This window comes from Sus scrofa, chromosome 4 (assembly GCF_054392235.1).
Source record: "Sus scrofa isolate SSC_HxYL_T2T_F1_AM1 chromosome 4, Sscrofa_HxYL_maternal_Yorkshire_Landrace_v2.0, whole genome shotgun sequence".
Lineage (NCBI taxonomy): Eukaryota > Metazoa > Chordata > Mammalia > Artiodactyla > Suidae > Sus > Sus scrofa.
The window spans coordinates 69,376,928-69,399,871 of record NC_139386.1 but is presented as its reverse complement, the minus strand read 5'-3'; the positions used below and the strand labels follow the sequence as shown (position 1 = coordinate 69,399,871).

Below are 22,944 nucleotides of genomic sequence, written 5' to 3'. Positions count from 1 at the left end.
ATGGACTGTAATAAAACTGCTATAAAAAGGAAAAATTAGAAATCTAGAACAAATAGCTTTTTTAGTGACAAATAAGTGAAAGAAACCATGAGATAAACTGCTTCCTCCAGCCCTGGTTCTCTATTCTAATTCAAGCCACCAATTCAATAATTACGACACTGGAATTTCTTCGAAGATATTCTTTTATACTTTAGGTAAAGACTTCAAAGTCTCAGTTTTCATATAAGGCACTGTGACACTGACAGCCAGCAGACATCCAGTACTTTAGGTGGAAACCTCAAAACTTCAAATGTATGACTTCTGCTTATGAAACTTATGTAACTGGCACCAGAAGGGCCAAAACCGTTGGATTAAATAAAAGAAGCAAAGTTCTCAAATTAATCAATTCTAAATCAAGTCAATATTTTTTAATACTTCCAAAAGTAGCAACGGCAAACAATTCTACAGACGGTGGCACCACAATCTCAACCTTGCGTGAAGACATGTACTTAAAATGTTCGGGAAAGAGACTATATACATTTATAGGATATGATTAAATTCCATTTAGCCATTATTAAATGGCTTCTTTCTTCTCTCCCTTGGCTCTTTTTGGATGGAAAGGTAGAAGTGTAACTGTGACTAGAACAAAAAATATATTTCTACCAATTGGAGACTCCCAAGAATCATTCACGATGTACCAAACAATGCCTAGGCAACGTAATGCATCCACAATTTGCAAACTTTACTGTTAACTTTTCTGGTTGTGTCTAGTTTTTCTGCATCTTAAGCTAGCAATGGAAGTTTCAGTGGAAACATCTATATCTTGATGGCAAAGAGTCACAGAATAAAAAGAGTAAAAGGAAGGAAGACTGTCTATGTAACTAATTTCACAAACATGTATAATTTTATAAATTAAAGTTTATTTATCCCTTACATCTAGATGCTGTAAACAGTGGAGAATGACCTAAATGATTTGATCTTCAAAAGTAAACTATGAGGTGTATTTAATGGAAGCAGCCTGATTTTATTTGCTATATTCTCTTTAAGGCAATTCTGGCAAAGTCAGCTGACTCAAAGTCAACACCTGTACAGAAAATAACATGTATCTGTCACTTTGCTTCCAAAATGAAAGAAACGGCATAGCTAAAACTCCTAATTACCAACCCCAAGTCAAATACTATGTTTTCGTTCCTATGGTCGCACTAATGTGAAATTCTGCTCATCACAGACCTTTTCCCTAAAGCTAACAACTTCACTAAGCAGTTAAGTAGAATATACAAGTTTGAATTGAAATCTAAAGGCCAATAACCAAAAACAGGAGAAGACACATTTCATCAGCAATCTGCAAGCACCTGCCCTCCCCAGGCACATATTTACCTGTGCCACAGCACAGAGAAGAAACACAGCTGAGAAACCAGAGCCCTCTCTTTTCAACAAGAGTCTTGGCTCCAATGCTAATTCCTCGAACACACTAACTCAAAAGATCTCTACGAGGTAGAGACTGGCAATATTTTTCACTTTAACTATTTTCAAAGAATACCCAAGATGCCAACAGAAATCATACTTAGATGTTTTCAATTAAAAAAACATAATGCTCTCACAGTAAATCTCTCAAAACTGAAACTCATCAATTCCTAATGCTGTTTCTACAAGCCAAGAAACAGCCTTGCGAATTTTATAAAAAATTATGTTTTAAAATCACTGTAATTCTAAATTTTGCTTTTCTAGCATTCGGATGGACCAGAAAAATCAAGTCCCGCATAGTGCATTTTTCAGCATTGCACTCAGGTTGCTTGGACATCACAACGCACATCACTTGGCCTTCTGTACCTATGGAAATCGCCACGCCACTGGCTCTAAATGGAGACGGCCTGACCTCCGTGACCATCTCAACCTCACTAAACACAACACACCCACCTGACAAGGTGTGCACCTTCCCAGGAGCACTTTGAAAGCACAAGCAACTCCAAGCAAACAAAACACTGACTCAGGAGAGACAGCTTTGGTGACTGCCAGCACTGCCTTGACCTCTCTTTGCATGGCTAGATAGAGGCTTATAGTAGAAACAGACATACGATTCATAAATCAATGCTCAGTTCTTTCTCCATAGAAGAAAAATCAGAAAGACGAATATCAGTGTAAAAATAATGAGCAAGGAGATATGCAGTTAAACATGCATTGACGTTCTTCTCCCAGGCCAACAATCTTTAGTAGGCATTCTTTATATTTCCAACAGCACTCCACATAGACTAGCATGATGGAAATAATTAATATTCTGAAAGAACAGAGAGTCAGAAGGAAGGAGGGAATGGCCTGAAGGTAAAGGGAAGGAGGGAAGAGGAAAGAAAGTTAAGGGTGCTGAATAAATGTAGTCTTAACGGTGAAAACTAAACCAATCTGTTTACATGAATGTGTGCATAAAAAGGGAGGAAAAATGGAATGGTAAAAATGCTTGCAAAACTGGCCTGTCCCACAAACAGTTTCAAAATGTGGCTCTGTGTCAATAACACCCACTGGAAGATAATTTCAACCTACCAGGAAGCCTATTTTGTGCTGACTGCAGCAGTCTACCCTATGTGCAAGAGCAGAGGGGCTGACCCAGGGGGGCGAGGATTAGGACTCTAGTTTGAATAGCTAAATGACTGAGGGCATTTTGTCAACTGTCAAAATATTTATTTTCCAAATCACAGTGCCTACCATGCTGACATCTGAAGGAAATACCACAAAAATAGCAATACAATTAAGTGTTGGCAGATTTTTGCCTAAAGCGAAAGATACATTTAAATGTTCTACATTTTTGTTTAGAATAATACCAGTTTTCAGGGGACAGCGCTCAAAGCCTCGGATTTATAGCTCAACTCAAGCTGCCTGTCATTGTGGGAATTTACACATCTCCTGGTTAAATCAGATACCTAATCACAAATCTCACATCTCACGTAAACAAAGAAGAAATGCAAAATCCAATGCATAGTCATTTGAAATGTACTTTTAACCATGTCATAGCCAATATGGACATATCCAATATGGACAGAATTTCTGTTTTCATACACTTAATACAATGCTTAGTATTGAAAAACACTGCATACATAACAAAATGTATTAGTATCACCAGAAGTATATTTTACTGTATTATACTGTGGAGAACTCTCTACCGAGGGCATCTGAACAATTCTTCACACACCCACCCCAGCTGTGCTCTCGGATACCGCTAACACACAGAAATAAACTTACAGGCAAATTCAAAATATATATGAATCCACAGTGAGTCCAGTTTTCCACAGTAAAAGGAAAATTACATTTCGAGGCTTACTGTCCAACAGATTTATCTAACACTTGCTCCTATTTTGACTATCAATTCTACAAAAAATTTTATTGGCTAACTCTGAAAATACTAAAAATGTGAGACTGCAATGGAAACACTGTTGCAGCTTTCGATTAAGAAGCATAGGTCTCAGAGTTCCCATTGTGGCTCAGTGGTTAACGAATCCAACTAGGAACCATGAGGTTGCGGGTTCGATCCCCGGTCTTGCTCAGTGGGTTAAGGATCTGGCATTGCCATGAGCTGTGGTGTTGGTTGCAGACGTGGCTCGAATCCCGAGTTGCTGTGGCTCTGGCGTAGGTCAGTAGCTACAGCACCGATTCGACCCCTAGCCTGGGAACCTCCATATGCTGTGGGAGCGGCCCAAGAAATGGCAAAAAGACAAAAGAAAAAAAAAAAAAAAAAAAAAAGAAGCATAGGTCAATCTGTTAAATAGATTTTGTCTTTTTAAATTCAAACTACAGAATTCCCTAACCATGTACTCAAATCTGGACTTTGTACTTAAACTCACAAATACAATCCTTTAGGAAAGCATGAAGTAGTATCCTTAATCATGATTTCCAACCAACATTTTAAGATATTACAACGACATCGCCTTCAAGAATATTTTGTGCACAATACTAATCATTTAGGACCTGCAATATAGGGTATGTCCCACTCATCCTTGAAAATAAATTAAATGAGGAAAGCTGAAGGTCTATTAGAATGAATCCTGCTTTACCTCAGCCATGTCACTTCATTCCTTAAATAATTTCCCCCAGAGTCATAAGTTATTACGAGTTCCAAGATAAGGGTTCTAAGTATTCCATAGTCACAATATTTCACAAAATCTGTTCTCTGGAGGAAAAGTGATTCATCCAACAAACTACATATACCAGTCATAACCTAAAATTTCTAATATTACAAAGAATATTAGAATAAAGAATGCCGGAGTTCCCGTCGTGGCGCAGTGGTTAACGAATCCGACTAGGAACCATGAGGTTTCGGGTTCGGTCCCTGCCCTTGCTCAGTGGGTTAAGGATCTGGCGTTGCCGTGAGCTGTGGTGTAGGTTGCAGATGCGGCTCGGATCCCGCGTTGCTGTGGCTCTGGTGTAGGCTAGTGGCTACAGCTCCGATTCGACCCCTAGCCTGGGAATCTCCATATGCCGCGGGAGCGGCCCAAGAAATAGCAAAAAGACAAAAAAAAAAAAAAAAAAAAGAATAAAGAATGCCGATTCATAGTCTCCCATGTTTATAACAGAAAAAGGAATCTGAATGGCTTCTCCCCCTGTACCTGACCCCTCGAAGTGACCATGAAATGAAGTGCTGGGGCAGAAATGTAAGTTGTTTAGGTTGTCATTAAATTTCAAATGAGCTGTCATATTCCCCAGATAGAAATAAAGGTTAAAAGTTAAGACCAGCTAATGAAACATAAGCAAAATAATACTTCATATCAAGTTAATTTTAAAGTCCTCAAATACATACAGTTTTCTTATATTACACTTATTGCCACAAATATGCTTATATTCAGGGCTATTTAGGCAGAAAATGGAGCTCAGGGGTTAAGATCAAAGTCTTTGGAGTAGCAAAATGCCACTTACTTGATATGACCTTGGAAAAGTCATTTAACCTCTGTAAGCTTCAATTTCCTTATCTGTTATTCTGAAGATAATGAAAAGCACTTACATAATGCCTGGCACACAGTAAGGGAGGAATAAGTAATAGCTGCTATTATTAGTATTATCAAAGGAATCCCTGCAAATTGCACTTATAAATTAGATGTGAATAAAAACTGGCTATGTAATTCCTAAAATTTCACTTAAAAAAAAAATAACCTAAAAGTCAGACTTAGTTATTTCTATAAATGAAAACTCAGGGTGGCAGGAGAGATCAAGCCTGAAGAATCTGAAACAGATTAAAAACAAAACACACAAGAAAACAAGACACAGGAACCCAACAGTAGCACTAACATCCTGGAACAATTAAAGAAAACAGCCAAGGACACAAGGAAACAGGTGGTCAGCGTATGCATATCGCTATCTTTGATAATGAATTCAAACATCATTATAAAGGACAGAAAAATGACCAAAAATTCCACCCAACCTACAAAGAGAAAATGAATTAAGTAAATTGCATTTTGTATATAGTGACAGGTAGTGGTAAATTTCTAACTTACTTGGTTTTCAGAGACTAAAACTGGACAATTACTTTTTCTTAAATTTTATTTATTTATTTGTTTATTTATTTTTTGCTTTTGAGGGCCACACCTTCAGCATATGGAATTTCCCAAGCTAGGGATCCAACTGGAGCTGCAGCTGCTGCCCTGCACAACACCACCAGAACCTTAACCCACTCAATGAGCAAGGCCAGGCATCGAACCTGCATCCTTAAGGATACTAGCCAGCTTTGTTACCACTAAGGCCACAATAGGAACTCTGGACAATTACTTTCAAAACTACTTTGTTATCCATAAAGACGTCACAAAGGATATCCAATATGGGAGCATGGTAGAGTAAGGAGGTGAGAAGCTCTCACACTTGCTCCAGGTTCATCTACCATTTGAGCTCAACCAAGAACCTTCTAAGGTAGTGACAAAATAAAAACAGAATTGGAAGCACCACCCTCTGAATTCTACCCTGAATAATCATGCTTCAGTACGTAACATATCTAACACATAATTTCCTTGAACATGTAAGAGTGATATATTTTAAGTATCTGATATAAATTAATTTCATATTTAGAAATAAGCAGAAGGAACTATTTCTACCATTTATGTACAGATGCAAAGTTCAAAGATTGAATATAAGTACTTTTTTTTCCCCCTTTTTATGGCCTGCAGCATATGGAAGTTACCCAGCCAGGGATTGAATCCAAGCCACACCTACGAGGTATGCTACAGAAGCGGCAACAATGGATCCTTTAACCCACTGCGCCAGGCCAAGGATCAAACCCTCAGCTCCTCAGTGACCCGAGCCGCTGCAGTCAGATTCTTAAGCGGCTGCACCAGAGCAACAACTCCTAAATAAATTCTTAATGTGTATTAGTCAACAATTACTGTAACAAATGTTTATTCAGTCTTCTATTTAACAAGCACTAACCTGAGGGTTAGGGATACTGTTTTTCACAAGACAAAATGCCCCAATGTTCATGGACTCTATATTCTAGTAGAGGAGACTAAAAAGAATATATCACTTTGATAAATATTATGATAAAAATAAATCAGGATTGTGTGATAAAGAGTGACTGAAAAGCTATTTCAGACTAGCTGGACAAGAAAAGTCTATTCATTAAATCTACCCACATAAAGACAGAAATTTGCTGCCAAAATCTATAGTAGCTATTTTATTTACATATGAAAATAAATATAAATTCATTTCACAAATGTAAATTTGCCAGGCTATGAAATTATACGTCACCTCACCCAATGGATAAATTCATAAACTCTTCCCAAATACACACAGAAAACACCAATAAACAGACATAGCTATTTTACCTTCAAACATCATTTCTAACACGCTCAGTGAATTTTCATAGTTAAACACATGTAGACAAATACACATTTTTTTAATTTATATTCATTTTATTTACATACTATTTTGCCAAACTATAAAGGGTATGTTAAATATTTGACTTTACTTAAAAAATCAAAATAAACCAATAGGAAAGCTTATTTTTAACTCACCTGTGCCTGTACACAGTGCAGAAGATCTATAAGTTTGTAGCCAAATCCAAGAGAAATCTGAAATATAAAGAAACAAACAAATATGAATAAAAAATGTAGAATCCTGTTAGATTCCTTAGAGTAGATGTAATTTTTCTTACAACCAATATACAAGTAATACTCAAAAATAACATCTCTCCATTAAACCGCATGGTAAATCAGGAAGCAGACTTGCTGTGAAACTTCTATTTGTATAAGCTAATGTAAAATACGTAAGGCCCAATTTCAGTAAGAATTATGAGGTGTCTACTCAACACATTTTGAGTTCCCGCCGTAACACTTATTACACTTTCTTGTAGCTGCCTGTCTAATTGCTAGCACTGAAAGCTGAATAAAAGCAGAAGCCTGACCTACTCATTTCCACACTGTACTCCTCAGGCTAGCCCAGTGCCCAGCATACAGTATCAGAGAGCGGAGGAAATGCCTGGTAAATGAATGGATGTTTAATTACCTTAATTTGTTGTGATTCATAGTTTGCCTATATGCAATAGAAAAGCTTGAGATTACTGAAATAAAAATTATGCCATAACTGTTTAAAGTCAGACATTCAAAAGTGAATAATTTCTCAAAAAAATTCTTGAGTAGGAGTTCCCACTATGGCACAACGGAAACGAATCCCACTAGTAAACATGAGGTTGCGGATTCAATCCCTGGCCTCCCTCAGTGGGTTGAGGGTCCAGCATTGCTGTAAGCTGTGGTGTAGGTTGCAGATGCAGCTGGGATCCCCGTTACTGTGGCTGTGGCATGGGCCTGCAGCTGTAGCTCCAATTCAACCCCTAGCCTCAATATGCCTCTGGTACAGCCCTAAAGAGCAAAAAAATAAAAAATAAATAAATTTTTAAAAATTCTTGTGTAAAAAGATGCAAAAATAATGCTCTACATGATAATTTGCAAGAGTAAGAGTGGATTAGGAAAGGCAGGATTGGACATTTTCAATAATGAGGGCAACTGCTCTCCAAGTTTCTTTTTTCTGGGTGTGATCTTTGAGAACAAAGAGCTTAACAATGAAGGACCCAGCAGCACTTTCTCTGATCCACAGAAGAATCACTTCCACTGCACCAAAGGTTTATTCCAAGATGCACAGAAAGGAATACAAACACAACAGATATGTGCCTGTGATATTTTATGTGTATCAATGTTTACCACTTTGTGTATATTATGGATCTAAGAAAAACTGTGTGACTGCTACTGACAGTAGTATGTCTTTATTATAACATTTATCTACTACTAGATTTAATCAGCTTCAAGGAATGTTTTCACAACTGAGCTACTGCATTTTCTTTTCCTTCAAGTGACAGCAATCTGTAATAATTCACACTCTGATTCATTATCAAACTTAAAACAGTATTAACTCTCTTAAGAGCCCTTTACTCTTTAGAGTATTAGATAGAACCCAATAAGAGAAAAATTATTAAATAATAGAAAGAAGCTAATGTTAATTTAATATCCAAATCGTCATTTTTCTAGAGCACTAGAAACATCTGATTTCATAATCTGAGAGGTCTAAAGGGGAAAGAAATGGGAAAAAAATGCATTTTGATTTTAACCAGGACTCGATCAGTCTGGAGATCATCATAAGTAATGAAATGCAGCTAGGGTATTAGGCAGAGATGATTCATGAAAAATAAAAGGAACTCTGTATGCAAATAAGAAATTATCACAGTAAATAAAACGAATAGATTCTCCTCAAGTGACAGTCTGTAAGCAGTGTAATAAACTGTTATGTAAGAGGAGCCATCAATTCTTCCCAGCACTACTGGGGCACAAGTACTGTGCCAGCCTCCCTAAGCCCATTCTAATTCCATAACAACCAATTTGTTCAAGGACATCATACTATGCAACAGTCAAGAGCTAAAACTTATGAATGATGATGTTAAACAATTATTGCTTGATCTATACCATTCAGAATGTTTTTTTATTAATGTGCTAATATAACGAAGAAAAATTGCTAATGAATCCAAACCAAAGAAAGACATAAAGGCAGTCCACAGTATAGTATGATACCGTCGGTAACATTTTAACCAGAAGAATTCATGAAACACAAAATTACAAACTATTTTGTAAGTCACTAAGAAAAAATAATAGCTATTTAAAGCAACAGACTGGCAATGACAACCTTACAACAAATCAACACCCCACTACTCTTTGATGAGTCCTGATAGTTTTTGGGAAGCCACTTTAGGAGTTTGGAGGGGAAGAGTGACAGAAGCAAAGACAGGAAACTTCCAAGAAAAGGAAGAAGGACTCATGCCTTTTTTCACTCTTCCTCCTATTTCCTCTTACAAACAAAAAAGATAAACCTCCTCTCCACAAAGCAATAGGTCACTATGAGAAGGACGCAGGAAGGAGCTGAAAGAACCTAGGAAAGCACATATCTGAAAGAACCTGTTTAAGATCATCAAACAGGTAAGGTTTCAGAACCTGGCCTTCTCATGTAAATTCTGCTGCTGATATTGTTCTATCACTAGCAGCTGCTTAGGTGTGTGACCAGTAAAAGGTTACTGGGGACTCAACTTTAAAATGAGAATGATGTCCTCTTTGGAGCACCTCGGCAGCATTAAATGAGATAATTACATAAAGCACCTGGGCCATAGTAGGCATTATACACAGTTATGATTCTGCTGGAACTATATGATCCATTAAATGCTGCCAGCTGTGACAGGTAACTCAATAAAGTGACAGGTAATTCAGGCTGACCCAAACCCAAATAGCACTGATGTTCCCTGAGATGTCTTAATGGCTTTATTTGCCCACAATCCCCCAGAGACACAGACATGGAGGCTGCTGGGAAATTTCTGAACGGGGGCTACTTTTAGACCAGAAGTTGAAAGTACTACTTGAATTGAAATCTTACTATAAAGTTACAAAAATCCAAACACTGGGGTATTGGTAAATGGTAAATTTCAATAAATGGTACCCAAAACTGGTTAAACACATGGAGGGGGGAGAAGAACATTAACCCTTACGTTGCACCATCTACAAAAAGTAACTCAAAATGAATTAGATAATAGATCTAAAAGTAAGAACCAAAACTATAAAGCTTGTAGTTGTGTGGAAGAAGGCACATGGAGAAAATGATTGTGGATTAGGAAAAAAAAATTTTAAGTATAACATATGCATAAAAGGAAAGAAAAAAATTTTAAAGACCATAAAAGAAAAAAACTAAGTTGAATTCCATTAAAATTAAAACTCCTGCTCTTCAAAAGAAATAATTTTAAAGGGGAAAACACAAGCCAGATTGAGAGAAAACAATGGCAAAATAATTATCTGATAAGGTCTACATATGAAGAACATATAAAGAGCTAAATAGTTATCTAATAAAGGATGTCTGTAGACTATATAAAGGATTTTTACAATATAATAATAAACAACTTTTTAAGATGAGTAACATAGATATCACGCGGAATGTACAAGAGAAGTGCTGAACACCATAAGTCATGAGGAAACTGGAAATTAAAACCAAAACAAGGGGTTTTGTCTCAGCAGTAACGAACCCAACTAGTATCCATGAGGAGGCAGCAGGTTCGATTCCCAGCCCCATTCAGTGGGTTACAGATCCAGCATTGCTGCAAGCTGCAATGTAGGTTGCAGAGGCAATTCCGATCCGGTGTTGCTGTGGCTGTGGTATAGGGCAGAAGCTGCAGCTCCAATTTGACCACTAGTCTGGGAACATCCATATAAAATGTTGACAAGAATATGAAGAAAAAAGAACCCTCACATCGCAGCCATTGCTCGTGGGAAAGTGCAATCACACAGCCATTTTGAAAAACAATTTGTAAGCTTCTCATCATAGAAACCAATAATTTCACACCAAGGTGTGTTTTCATTTCTCTTGGGCACAGATAAGCACACAAAGAGTAAGACAAGAATGTTCCTGGCAGTTAGGTTGCAAATAGCCTAAAACTGGAAACAATTCAAACATATTGGAGAACGGATTTTTCAGAATGTGTAGATTGCCACAATGCAATTCCAGTCAACAAAAAGCAGGAATGACTACTGATGTAGGCAATAACACAAATGAACTTCAAAAACACTGTGCTGAAGAAAAGAAGCCAGACACAAAGACAACTCCATTTATTTGAAATATCTAGAAAAAGTAAAACCACAGAAGGAAAAAAGATCAGTAGTATCCTATGACTGGGAATGTACATGGGGAATGACCAGAAATGGACACTTTGGGGGCTCGCTGAATTATTCTAAGACTGGACTAACGTGATGCTGAAGATGTGTAAGAAACATGTGACACAAAAATGTATTAAAACTCTTCTTTTGGAGTTCCCGTCGTGGCTCAGTGGTTAACGAATCCGACTAGGAACCATGAAGTTGAGGGTTCGATCCCTGGCCTTGCTCAGTGGATTAAGGATCTGGCATTGCCGGGAGCTGTGGCGTAGGTTGCAGACACAGCTCAGATCCCGAGTTGCTGTGGCTCTGGTGTAGGCTGGTGGCTGCAGCTCCTATCAGACCCCTAGCCTAGAAACCTCCATATGCTGAGGGAGCAGCCCTAGAAATGGCAAAAGACAAAAACAAACAAACAAACAAAAAACCTCTTCTTTTAAATACACTTAAGATGGGTAAATTTTATGGTATGCAAATAATACCAAATTTTTATGCTAAAAAATTTTTAATGATTTTTTAAAAATGTACTTCTGCACCTCTGCTATCTATCTTCCAATGGGACAGCTAAGTAAAGGCGCCTAAGGATTAAAAGCAGTTCTAGTAGCAAATGGTAGTGTAAACATTTGCCAAGTAGAGCACCAACTAGCACAATAACATTTTTAGGGGAAAAAACTTATCATACATCAAAAGATCGCTGGCAGTACTGAAGCTACAGGCTGGTGACTTTTTAAAGGGCAGGGGAGGGTTTGGAGGCGATGTGCTCAAATCTTGTATTTTTTTGAAATTATTATTATTTTTTAATTAATAGGAGCAGAGTCAAAGGATGCAAAGAAGGCTGGGAAAAAAACAAAATGACACCTGTAATTTTTTTTTCCTTAGGGCCATACCTGTGACATATAAAGTTTCCAGGCAAGGGGTCAAATCGGAACTGCAGCTGACAGCCTGTGCCAGAGCCATGGCAATGCCAGATCCAAGCCTCATCTGCAACCTACACCATAGCTCATGGCAACGCCGGATCCCTAGCCCACTGAGCGAGGCCAGGGATCAAACTGTGTCCTCATGGACCCTAGTCGGGTTCATTACGCTGCACCACGAGGAGAGCTCCTGACATCTGTAATTCTTTATCACTAGCAGAATGGAGGGAGGCGGTGTTTTGCTGTTTTGGTTTAACACTATCATCATCACTAACAGCAGCTATCAATCATTGAGCACTGTGAATACTGGGCTTTTGTTTCAAATTTAATCTTCCTAACAACCCTTATGAGGTAGGTACTGCAACTATCATCACTATTTGGTAGATCCAGAAACGTAACTGAGAAGTGAAGTCAAGTCCAAGGTCATAGAGCAGATATGACAGCAAAGCCTGGGTTCTAACTTAGAGTCTGACTGCTAAGTCCATGCACGCTCTTACCCACTGGGCTACCATGGAGATTTTGATAATGCTATCACTTTTGCCAACTTGATTTGAAAAAGATGGCCAAAAATGTGATCAGCCTGAAAATGGTTTTCTTGAGTGTTTGGTATGGTATGAACAAGAGCAGCATGTTCCCAGAGTTCCCGACATGGTGCAGTGGAAACAAATCTAAGAACCATGAGGTTGCAGGCTCAACCCCTAGTCTCGCTCAGTGGGTTAAGGATCCAGCGTTGCTGTGAGGTGTGGTGTAGGTCACAGACATGGCTCGGATCTGGTGTGGCTGTGGCTGTGCCCGGCAACTGTAGCTCCAATTCGACCCCTAGCCTGCGTACCTCCAGATGCCATGGGTGCAGCCCTAAAAAGCAAAAAAAAAAAAAAAAAATGTGGCACTTTCCCCACATCACACACTCCTGGCTGACTCTGTTCATGAATCATGACATTATTTTTCCAGACTTAAATGTGGCCTCACAATTTTCTCAAAGTTGCCACCACTCAAAGGAAGTCATCAACTAATACATCAGTGTTGGTATGCAAATGAAAATATATTTACCAACTGTAACAACAAACTTGATTTCTGATGGACAACAGATTAATGGCACGTGCTACTGGCAAGAGATGACTAAGCAAAGGGAAACCATACAGCAGCCATACTTCATGTCCCAACAGAGGTCCTATTATTATTGATCTTGTTATTTAGCCAGGAACACCTCAGTCACCAAGCTAGTCAGAAAGGCTGGTAGAAATGAAGAGAGCACGTGGGGAAAGGAAGAAACAGCTAGAAGTACTGCTCAAATTACTTGAGAATTTTCTACAGTTCCAGCTAAGCGTATCTGAACACTACCCACCACAAGTGTATAACCAGAATGCATGATTAGCACAATAAACTTACTTTTCTACTTTTAGCACGAAAACCTCCAAGCAACTGAACATAAAACACACCTTTACCTCAGCATGCTTCAAATCATATAACATCAAGAGGAAAGTCATAAGTTCAAGAAAATTATGAGAATTTTCTTTTTTAGGGCCGCACCTGTGGTATAAGTAAATTCCCAGGCTAAGGGTCAAATCAGAGGTGCAGCTGCCAGTGTACATGGGATCCAAACCAAATCTGCGACCTACACCACACAGCTTATGACAACGCCGGATCCTTAACCCAGTGAGCGAGGCCAGCAATCGAACCCAAATCCTCATGGCTACTAGTTGGGGTTTGTTTCCACTGAGCCACAACGGGAATTCCGGAGAACTATTTTATATATTATATTTTTATTTGATGTATATAACATATATTTTGCATAACATTAAAATGTCCTAAAATATACTTTTCATTTTAATAAAATATTATATTAAAAATCCAAAGTTGTGTTGTAAAATTCGTAATAATGTAAATAATGTGTACTACATAATCAAAGTTAAATTCTTTCCAAATTATTACGTTAATGGTGCTAAAAATACCACTGAGACTACAGAAGAATAATTTATAAGTTAACCGATTAACTTCTATATATAATATGGACAGGCTTATGTTTTCTTTGTTTAAAGAGTTCCACCTACATTGTACACAATGACTCATTAACTAGTCAAACTCTTTAACAAATAATTTTCATTTTTCAAAGGCTCTTCTAAGAGGGTCAGTGGTATTATGTCAAGACCCCCTAAAAATGACATTTAGCTCTTATACGTATAAATATTAATTAACCTTCTAATTCTTCTTTCAACTATTCATTCTATTATACATATAGCTAACTTAATTCACTCAGAGAAATCTTCAGTTTCTAAATCTGGTGCTTAAAATTAATTGAAAGTCAATCTTAAAATGTTCTTTTGTTATTTGAATTCAATTTAATAAAATGTTGCAAAAACTACAATTAATCATAAATTTACCAACCAGAGATTTAACCTGATTAAAAAATGGGCAGAAGACCTAAGTCTTCAGTAAAACTTACAAATGGCCAACAGGTACATGAAAATATGCTCAACATTGCTAATCATCAAAGAAGTGCAGCTCGAGCTACAATGAGATTGCACTTGATACTCGTCAGAATGGCTATCAGCAAAAAGACGACAGGTAACAAATGTTAGTGAGGATATAGAGAAAAGGAAGCCTTGTACACTGGTGGAGGGAATGTAAATCAGTGCAGCCACCATGGAAAACAGTATGGAGGTACCTCAAAAACTAAAAACAGAACTTCCATCTGACCTAGCAATTCTATTTCTGGGCAAATTATCCAAAAATAAAAACACTAATTCAAACAGACACATGCATTCCAATGTTCACAGCAGCTTTACTTACAACAATATATGGCAGCAATCTAGGTGTCCATCAACAGAGAGATGAGTAAACCAGATTCGGTGTATATAAATGGGTAAACAAGGTGTGAGATATATATACACACACACACATCCATACAATGGAATATGACGCAGTCATTTAAAAAATGAAGTAGGTTTAATATTTGCAACAACATGGATGGACTTGGAAGATTATTATGCTTAGTGAATTAAGTCAGAAAAGTATGTTATCATTTACATGTGGAATCTAAAACAATAAAGAAAACTAGTAAATGTAACAAAAAAGAGACACAGGTATAGAGAAAAAAACAGTGGTTACTAGTGAGGAGAGGGAAGGGGGAGAGGGGTAATGGATTAAAATGTACAAACTACTATATATAAAATAAATAATGCTATACTATAAAGCATAGAGAATATAGCCAATATTTTATAATAACTATAAATGGAGTATAATCTTTAAAAACTGTGAATTACTATGTTGTACATCTGAGACATATAATATTATAAATCAAGTACACTGCAATTTTTTAAAATGTAGATTTAAATTTATAATTTAAAACTTTTCATCCATACAAAATATAAGAAATTCATAAGACATAATTAAAATAGATGTATAGAAAAGGATATATTGTCTATTTAGAAACTCCTAAGCTACAAGTAGGTACACATGCACAATTGAAATGCACAAGATAATGAAAAATAAAATACCCATCTCATATAACCATTCCTTTCAATTTTGTCTCTCATCTATCACATCAGAGTCAGTATAGTAATGCAACTCTCATAAAACAGTAACTCTCCAAACAGTAATATTCTAGTCACAGAGACAGACCAAGATGGAAAATTCATTCCATATGCAGTTGAATGTACATGGCTGAAATTTGAAAGAGGACTAAAGATCCTAAATTTAGATTCATTAACCTGAAACTAGCATTTAAATTCATAGAAATGGTTAAGATTTCTTAGAAGATATAAAGAACACAGTCCTGAGAGTCTGGAATTGAGCCCTAAGAAACTCCTACTTCTAGGAGTTCCCATCGTGGCTCAGTGGTTAATGAATCCAACTAGGAACCATGAGGTTTAGGGTTTGATCCCTGGCCTGGCTCAATGGGTTAAGGATCTGGTGTGGCCATGAGCTGTGATGTAGCACCTCGGATCCTGCATTGCTGTGGCTCTGGTGTAGGCTGGTGGCTACAGCTCGGATTAGACCCCTGGCCTGGAAACCTCAAAATGCCGCAGGTATGGCCCTGGAAAAAGACAAAGAAAAGAAAAAAAAAAAAAAAAAAAAAAACACTTCTGGAAAAGGAACTGGCCAAAGAGAATGAGAAGAAATTACATAAGAGGCAGGAGGAAGACCAGCAAAGAGAGGTATTACAGATATGAGAGACAGTTCCAAGAAGGAGAGGGCAGTCAATGTTGCTCAATGCTAAGTGGTGAGAATACATAGTGTCTACTTGATTAAGCAAGCAGAAATTGCTCAAACCTTCCTAAGAAGAGTTTCATTGGAATGATAAAGGTGCAAAGCATAGTAGGGGAAGTTTAAGTGTTGACAGGTGAACAGGAAGTAAGAATTTGCACACAACATGTACAAATGATCACTATCATGATTACCGTACACTGAAATCTGCCTTCTCTAGACTGTGAGCTACTTGAGGGCAAAGGTAAGGTTTCCTCCACCTTTGATGAACCTGCAACTGAATTAGTGACTTTTCAACACTGCTCCTGCAGAAGAAGTCCTGGGGCTTTTTTTGTTTTGTTTCTGTTTTTGTTTAGAGCTATACTTGCAGAATGCAGAAGTTCCTTGGCCAGGGATCGAACCTGTGCCAAAGGAGTGACCCTCACCACAGCAGTGATAACACCAAATCCGTAACCTGCCAGGCCACCAGGGAACTGCCCTGGGGCTTTAATTAGGGTGCTTAGCCCAAAATTCAAACAATAGTAGTTTTTCATAGAATTAGAGGGGAGAAAAGAAAGAATGCATTGGGCAGGAATTAATCTTTCTTAAACAGAAATAAAAGGCTCAAGGATGACGCCTACCAAAACTAGAACATACCAACCTGACAATCCATCTATCCTCCTAAAATAAAAGGTCCCAGAAAACTATGAGTAGAATTTTAACTGTTTTTCTCCCAATAGTGTGAATAATTTTGCCCTGAATGTTCCCTCTCATTCTCTCTGAACGGAGAACAGTACTACAGCCTACCTCATAGACACTCTATACATCAGAATAGTAGAGGATTAACACAGATTATCAATTTATTTTTTACAATAAATCAGCTTGACAGGAAAGGCAACCTTCCTTAATAAATATAAATATATATATATATATATATATATATATATACCCTGCAAATACCAACAACAGAGGGAAAAAAATCTACTTAGGGAAAAGGGATAAATCTGTGAGCTCCTCTCAGAAACTCACCTTCTCCTTGGGTTTTCCTCCAATTAATGCTGCACTACCCACTCTGCCTGAAACAAAATGAGCCTTAGAAGCCTCCTCTCACATCCCTGAGAGCAACACAGACAAGCCTGGATAATAATTACCTCAAGACTATTGGGCGACAAAAGGAAGTGAATCAGAACTAACATTAAAACTATATGGTCCTGTCTACACACAGGACAGGGGGATTCTTAAGCCCCAATACCCAGCAGCGCTAGCATCACAGGAACCAGCAAAAATCTTCTGCCCACCAAAACCTCCCTTCTGAGTTTGTGTTTCCTCTCTGAGGATGGGTCTCTTACCCAAATGAGAGCCACTGTCACTCCCCACGCCCCGCAGGAGGCTGCAGCTTCCCACAGTGTATGACCATATCCAGGTTTCAACATAATAAAGGTGAGATTCTTTACCACCAGCCCCTCCCCTCCCAGTATGAAAGAGTTTTGGAGACTGTCTCCTTAAAAACGATCTTATACAGCTCCCAAGAAGAGGCAACACAATTTGTCTAAAGTCAAAGAATGTGTGATGGAGCAGAGTCTCAAACCTGCTCCACGTGACTCCAGGCCCTACATTCCTACCATACTGCCTGCCTGCTTGGCAGCTCTCTGATCCATTAAAAAGAAACCAAAAAAAAAAAAAAAAAAAGTAGCAAGCACCTAAACAATGCTATTTTTTTCAAGTTGAAAACAGCTCACATGTGTGTAATATATGTTCACAGATGTCATTTTATAACACAGGTTAAAGTTTTTTTCCCCCTTTGAGTAAAATTACAATTTCCTGTGATATAATCAAGTAAAGCAAAATTAAGAGGCTGAAAAAGAATATGTAATTCTAAAAATGAGCACCAGACTAATAGGAAAAAAGCACTACAATTTACTAAGTGGAAAATGGACAGCTTATCCTTGGAGTACATTTAATACCGGGTCAATTTTTCATTGTCTCTCTGTATGATTTCAGAGTCAATCCATAGACCCAAATGTCACTCAGAAGAAATACGATCCAAAAAGATACTTCATCAGAGATGTGATTCATTGTATGGGCCATAGAGTTCCTATTTTGTTTAAAAAAAAAACAAAAAACAAAACTATAACACAATTTTTCACTTTATTGTGTTTAGCTTATGATAAAAACATTGGAGAAAATTGGATCCTGTGGCAATAACACCATTTTGCATCAAAGTACAGGTGTAGGAGTTCCCGTCATGGCACAGCGGAAACGAGCCCAACTAGGAACCATGAAGTTGAGGGTTCAATCCCTGGCCTTGCTCAGTGGGTTAAGGATCCGGCATTGTCGTCAGCTGTGATGTAGGTTGTAGACGCGGCTCGGATCCTGCGTTGCTGTGGCTCTGGCCTAGGCCAGCAGCTACAGCTCTGATTGGACCCCTGGCCTGGGAACCTCCATATGCCATGGGTGTGGCCCTAAAAAAAAGGACAAAAGACAAACAAACAAACAAACAAAAACACAACAACAACAAAAAAACAGGTCTAGAAGAAACTTGGAAACAATATATTATAATCAATCAGTTTTGCAGATGTAAAACTGAGGCTCAAAGAGATTAGTACCTCTCCTGACAATGATGTACATCCTCTGATTACTGGAGTTTCCATGAACCCATAAACAAATATTATCCTAAAAGTGCTGGCCTTGCTGTGATGTCTTAATTGTCTGCTATGGAAATCATCATCAAACATGTGTCTTCCTTCCCACCAAGGAAAGGAGTTATGTATGTACAAAAAAAAGTATGAGAGAGGCTTGTGGCTTAGTTTTAATCTAGAATTCACAGACAAAATATCTAACAACACAAGATGGAAATAAATCTTGAGTGATTTGGAGATGAGTGATCTAATGTGCTAAACATACAGAACAAGGAGAGCCACCTTGCATTAAATATTAGGTGTGGGTTACTCTGATACTAATTTTATGAGCATTAGTTTTAATATTTTCCATAAATTGTCATCTATCAACTCCATCTTGCAGATGAGGAAAGTCAAAGCCAGAGAGATTAAATGACTTCCCTCAAGGTGAAGCTCAAGAAAGAACTTCGGGTGGAATGCTGCCCCTGACTGAGCGCAAGCCCTCCATGCTTGCCCTCCCCTGCCGCCAGGCTCTGCTCCTCAGCTTGTCCTGTTCCAACCATCTCCTTATTCTCCCCAGAAGAAAGGATCTATTATCAAGAAGATGCTTTCCAACAGCCAGCTACTACGAAAACATCCCAAACATCAATTCGCCCAATGAATTCACCCAATACAACCCAATGAACTGCTCTAAAATGTTTCACCAACAAGATTATACAATTATCAGCTTACTGTGCTTATTATAAGCAAAGAAAATGGAAGAAATACCATGTTATTGTAGGATAAAGACAGAAGTGAAGAAAAATAATTTAAGGCTGTGATAAAATGAGGGTTTTTATCTGACAAAGGAATTGCATTTAAAAGGAACATAAAACCATTCTAAAACCTAAGGTGGGAGACAGCTAGGAACACAACCAATTGTAGCTGAATTGTTCCTCAAACTAGGAGTTCCAAAGACTAAGAATGTATATACATGCCATGAAATTTTCTAATACAGTATTTTCATTCTGATGACGATCTAGATTATTTAATGTAGGGGCACACTAATTCACAGCTGATAGCTTACTGCCATTTAATTTCAGTAACTGCATCTGTGTTTAAAATTAGTGACTAGTATTATCTTAATGTCTCTGATATAAAGTCTTGAGGGACAAAGCTTCCTATAAGTTCAAGGAAAGAAAAATAATGGAGGAGATGTGAAATATCATCACACAGCCAACAGTACATGATAAACTCGGAACCTGAGCTCAGCAGGTTGTAAACTACAAGCCTGTCATAACCCGGAAACAATACGTGGTACTGATAATCTAAATCTTATTGATTTGGTAGCTTTATTTACATTTAGTTAGTAAATCTGATTCTGTTTTACAGGTCCTAATGAAACTAAAGTCTTTCTGCATGGAAAAGAAATCTGGTAACATTTACTGCTTTTCATAAGAGCCATTATACCAGTTAATATTCCCCATTAATAAATACAGCCATAGGAATTTCCATCGTGGCACAGCAGAAACAAGTCTGACTAGGAACCATAAGGTTGCAGGTTCTATCCCTGGCCTCTCTCAGTGGGTTAAGGATCCAGCATTGCTGTGAGCTGTGGCGTAGGCCAGCAGCTGCAGCTCTGATTACACCCATAGCCTGGGAACCTGCATATGTCAGGGTACAGCCCTAAAAAGACAAAAGACAAACAAATAAATAAATAAGGCCACAAAATGCGATTAAAAAAATCATTGTATACAGCTTTTGTTTTGAAAAATTTTGCTGAGAAATGAAAATAATCACTGGTTCCCAAAACATGTCTGGGTGTAGCTCTAGAAAAAAGCTTTTTCAGGTTTAAACCTAAATGAAAAAAAAACATAGTGCTTCATTTTTCTACTTATTTTTTCAATGAAATTAAATTTTATTAAATTTATGGATATTCATTTATTGTTAGATTATGAGCTTATTATTATTTTTCTGGAATTAAAATTTCCTTTTATTTTCTGAAAACCTAGTGGTAGCAGATGGTCTCCCTGCCCCCCATGTAATGACTTGACAAAATTCAAAATGTGGCAATCCTGTCAGTTCTCTAGATCTGGCAGAAAATTTTTCAATAGTATATGAAACCAGCACCTCTAGGTACCTCATTGGCGCGTGCACGTGTGCGCACATGCGCGCGTGCGCACACGCATACACACAGATATAACTATTTGCCTCTGGCACCATGGGCAAAACTCATTTTGAGCATGAACTCCCATTCAAGAAGTTCTTGCTTCTATCCAAAGAAACTTAACACTTTTTTCTCTGTCTGTCTGTCTGTCTGGTCTGGAACAAAGAGCATACCAGGCCATCAAGGAGAAAGGAAGAGAGGGGCTGTCTATCAACAGGTGCCTAAGTACTTAGAAGTAGACATTTTACTGAACATTCTAGAATAAACTACTGCCTAATAAGGTTAATAATAATGATGACAAACAGTACATAAAGAACTATGGAAGACTAATGACAGCAATAAACTCTTTAACACTCTTCTCGTTGAAAAATGAAGTCTGACTGCCTTTTCCTTGAAACTAGAGTTGCCTTAGTGATTGGCTGGACCAACAGACTGTGGCAGAAGTAATATTCTAGGACTTCTGGGCCTTGAGCTCTACACGGGAGTGCTGGAACCCTTTATCTTACTGTCCTGAGCCACTAAACAAGCCTGAATACCTTGAGGCCACTGAACTCTGAGGAAGCGAAACCTCACCATGTGAAGATGCCATAGAAAAAGGGAATGAGATGCCCAGCCAGCTCCTGGCTATTCTAGCCCCTAATAGTTTTTGTTCATCTCAGCTGAGACACCAGATCCCATGGAGCAGAGACAAGCCATCCCTACCATGCTCTGTCCAAACTTGTAATCCACAGAATGAAGAGATGATAATAATAACTCATTGTTTTAAGCAAGAGATAACCAGAATAAAAACTATTCCTTTATAAATACTAATAAAGACTTTAAAGCAAAACTGAAATTTCTCAGGCAGACTAGCTGGAAACTAGAATGGCATCAGACACAGAAAAGGATTATGATGCATAAAGATAAATAAAAATCCATTCATTCATTTATCCAGCAAATATGTATAATATTGAGACTTGTAAAAAGGGATATACACAGGTTCTGGAGATGGTTTAAAGAAAAGAAACAAAAGACAACGTCAAGGAACTTATAAAGTACTATGTATCAAAGTATTTTCTTGCATACCTTTAAACGTCTTTCACAAAAATAACTAATCAACTCAGATCAAATCGAAATACAGACCACTCTCATAAAGTTGATTCAGGGTTTGAGTTCCTCTGTAAGAAGTGAAGATTGACTCAAAATCCCACAAAAGGTCATCTGTAGTTTGTAGTAACTAAACATATTCAAATGTTTAGGTTCTCATTTTAGACCATAAATTCAAGACATGCGTAACTAATTCTTTTCATTTTTTTTTTTCATAAGGTATCAGGTTAAAGAACTTTTAAAGATATTGTTACAAACAGGCCGAGTAGACCTTTGCTACTTTACTGCAGTCAAGGCTTGGGGACCCAGAATGAGCAAAGCAAGTTAAGGTCAGAAGTGAGCTGCTGTTTTAACAAGATTTATTTCTGTCTAGGTGTACTACAGTTTAAACAAACACACTTACTATTCCAGTGACTAAAATAATTTTAACTGCTTCTTTTATTAAAGCATAGACAATTTAACCTTTCATAATATTATTCTCAGCGTTCTAAAATTATTCACACTTTTTCTATTTGCAGTATTTCTCTATTCAAATTTCACATGAAGCTGAAAAGAACACAAATAGAGTAAATTCTGCTCCCAGGTATTTTTAAGTACAGGAAAATGTTTGATCTCACGTTGTGAAAGAATAAAATGGTAAATAAGTGTGTTCATGGCCTCTGGACAAAAGACTACAGACAGTGTGTCTTAAAAGCATCACCCCTTTGCACATGTCTCTATACAAAGTACTCTGCAAATGTGTCTTGACTGATAACACATTTATTTCGCACTTATTTTTTTAAGTGTGGCCAATAAAAATAAGCAATGCTTATTTCTGTCTTAGTAAGTACTTGAGGCAAAGGAAAGAAGATAACATTTTCAAAAACGGTCACAGAGAAGAT

General features: G+C 37.6%; 1 protein-coding gene across 25 annotated transcripts in view; it reads right to left on the bottom strand.

Moving 5' to 3' along the window:
* NCOA2 (nuclear receptor coactivator 2) overlaps nt 1-22,944 on the bottom strand; it is a 372,907-nt gene that overhangs the window by 185,901 nt on the left and 164,062 nt on the right. For all 25 annotated transcript variants that reach the window (XM_085020186.1, XM_085020185.1, XM_021088456.2 and 22 more), the window contains 1 exon segment: nt 6,960-7,016. The gene's annotated coding sequence lies outside the window, so the exon portion shown is untranslated.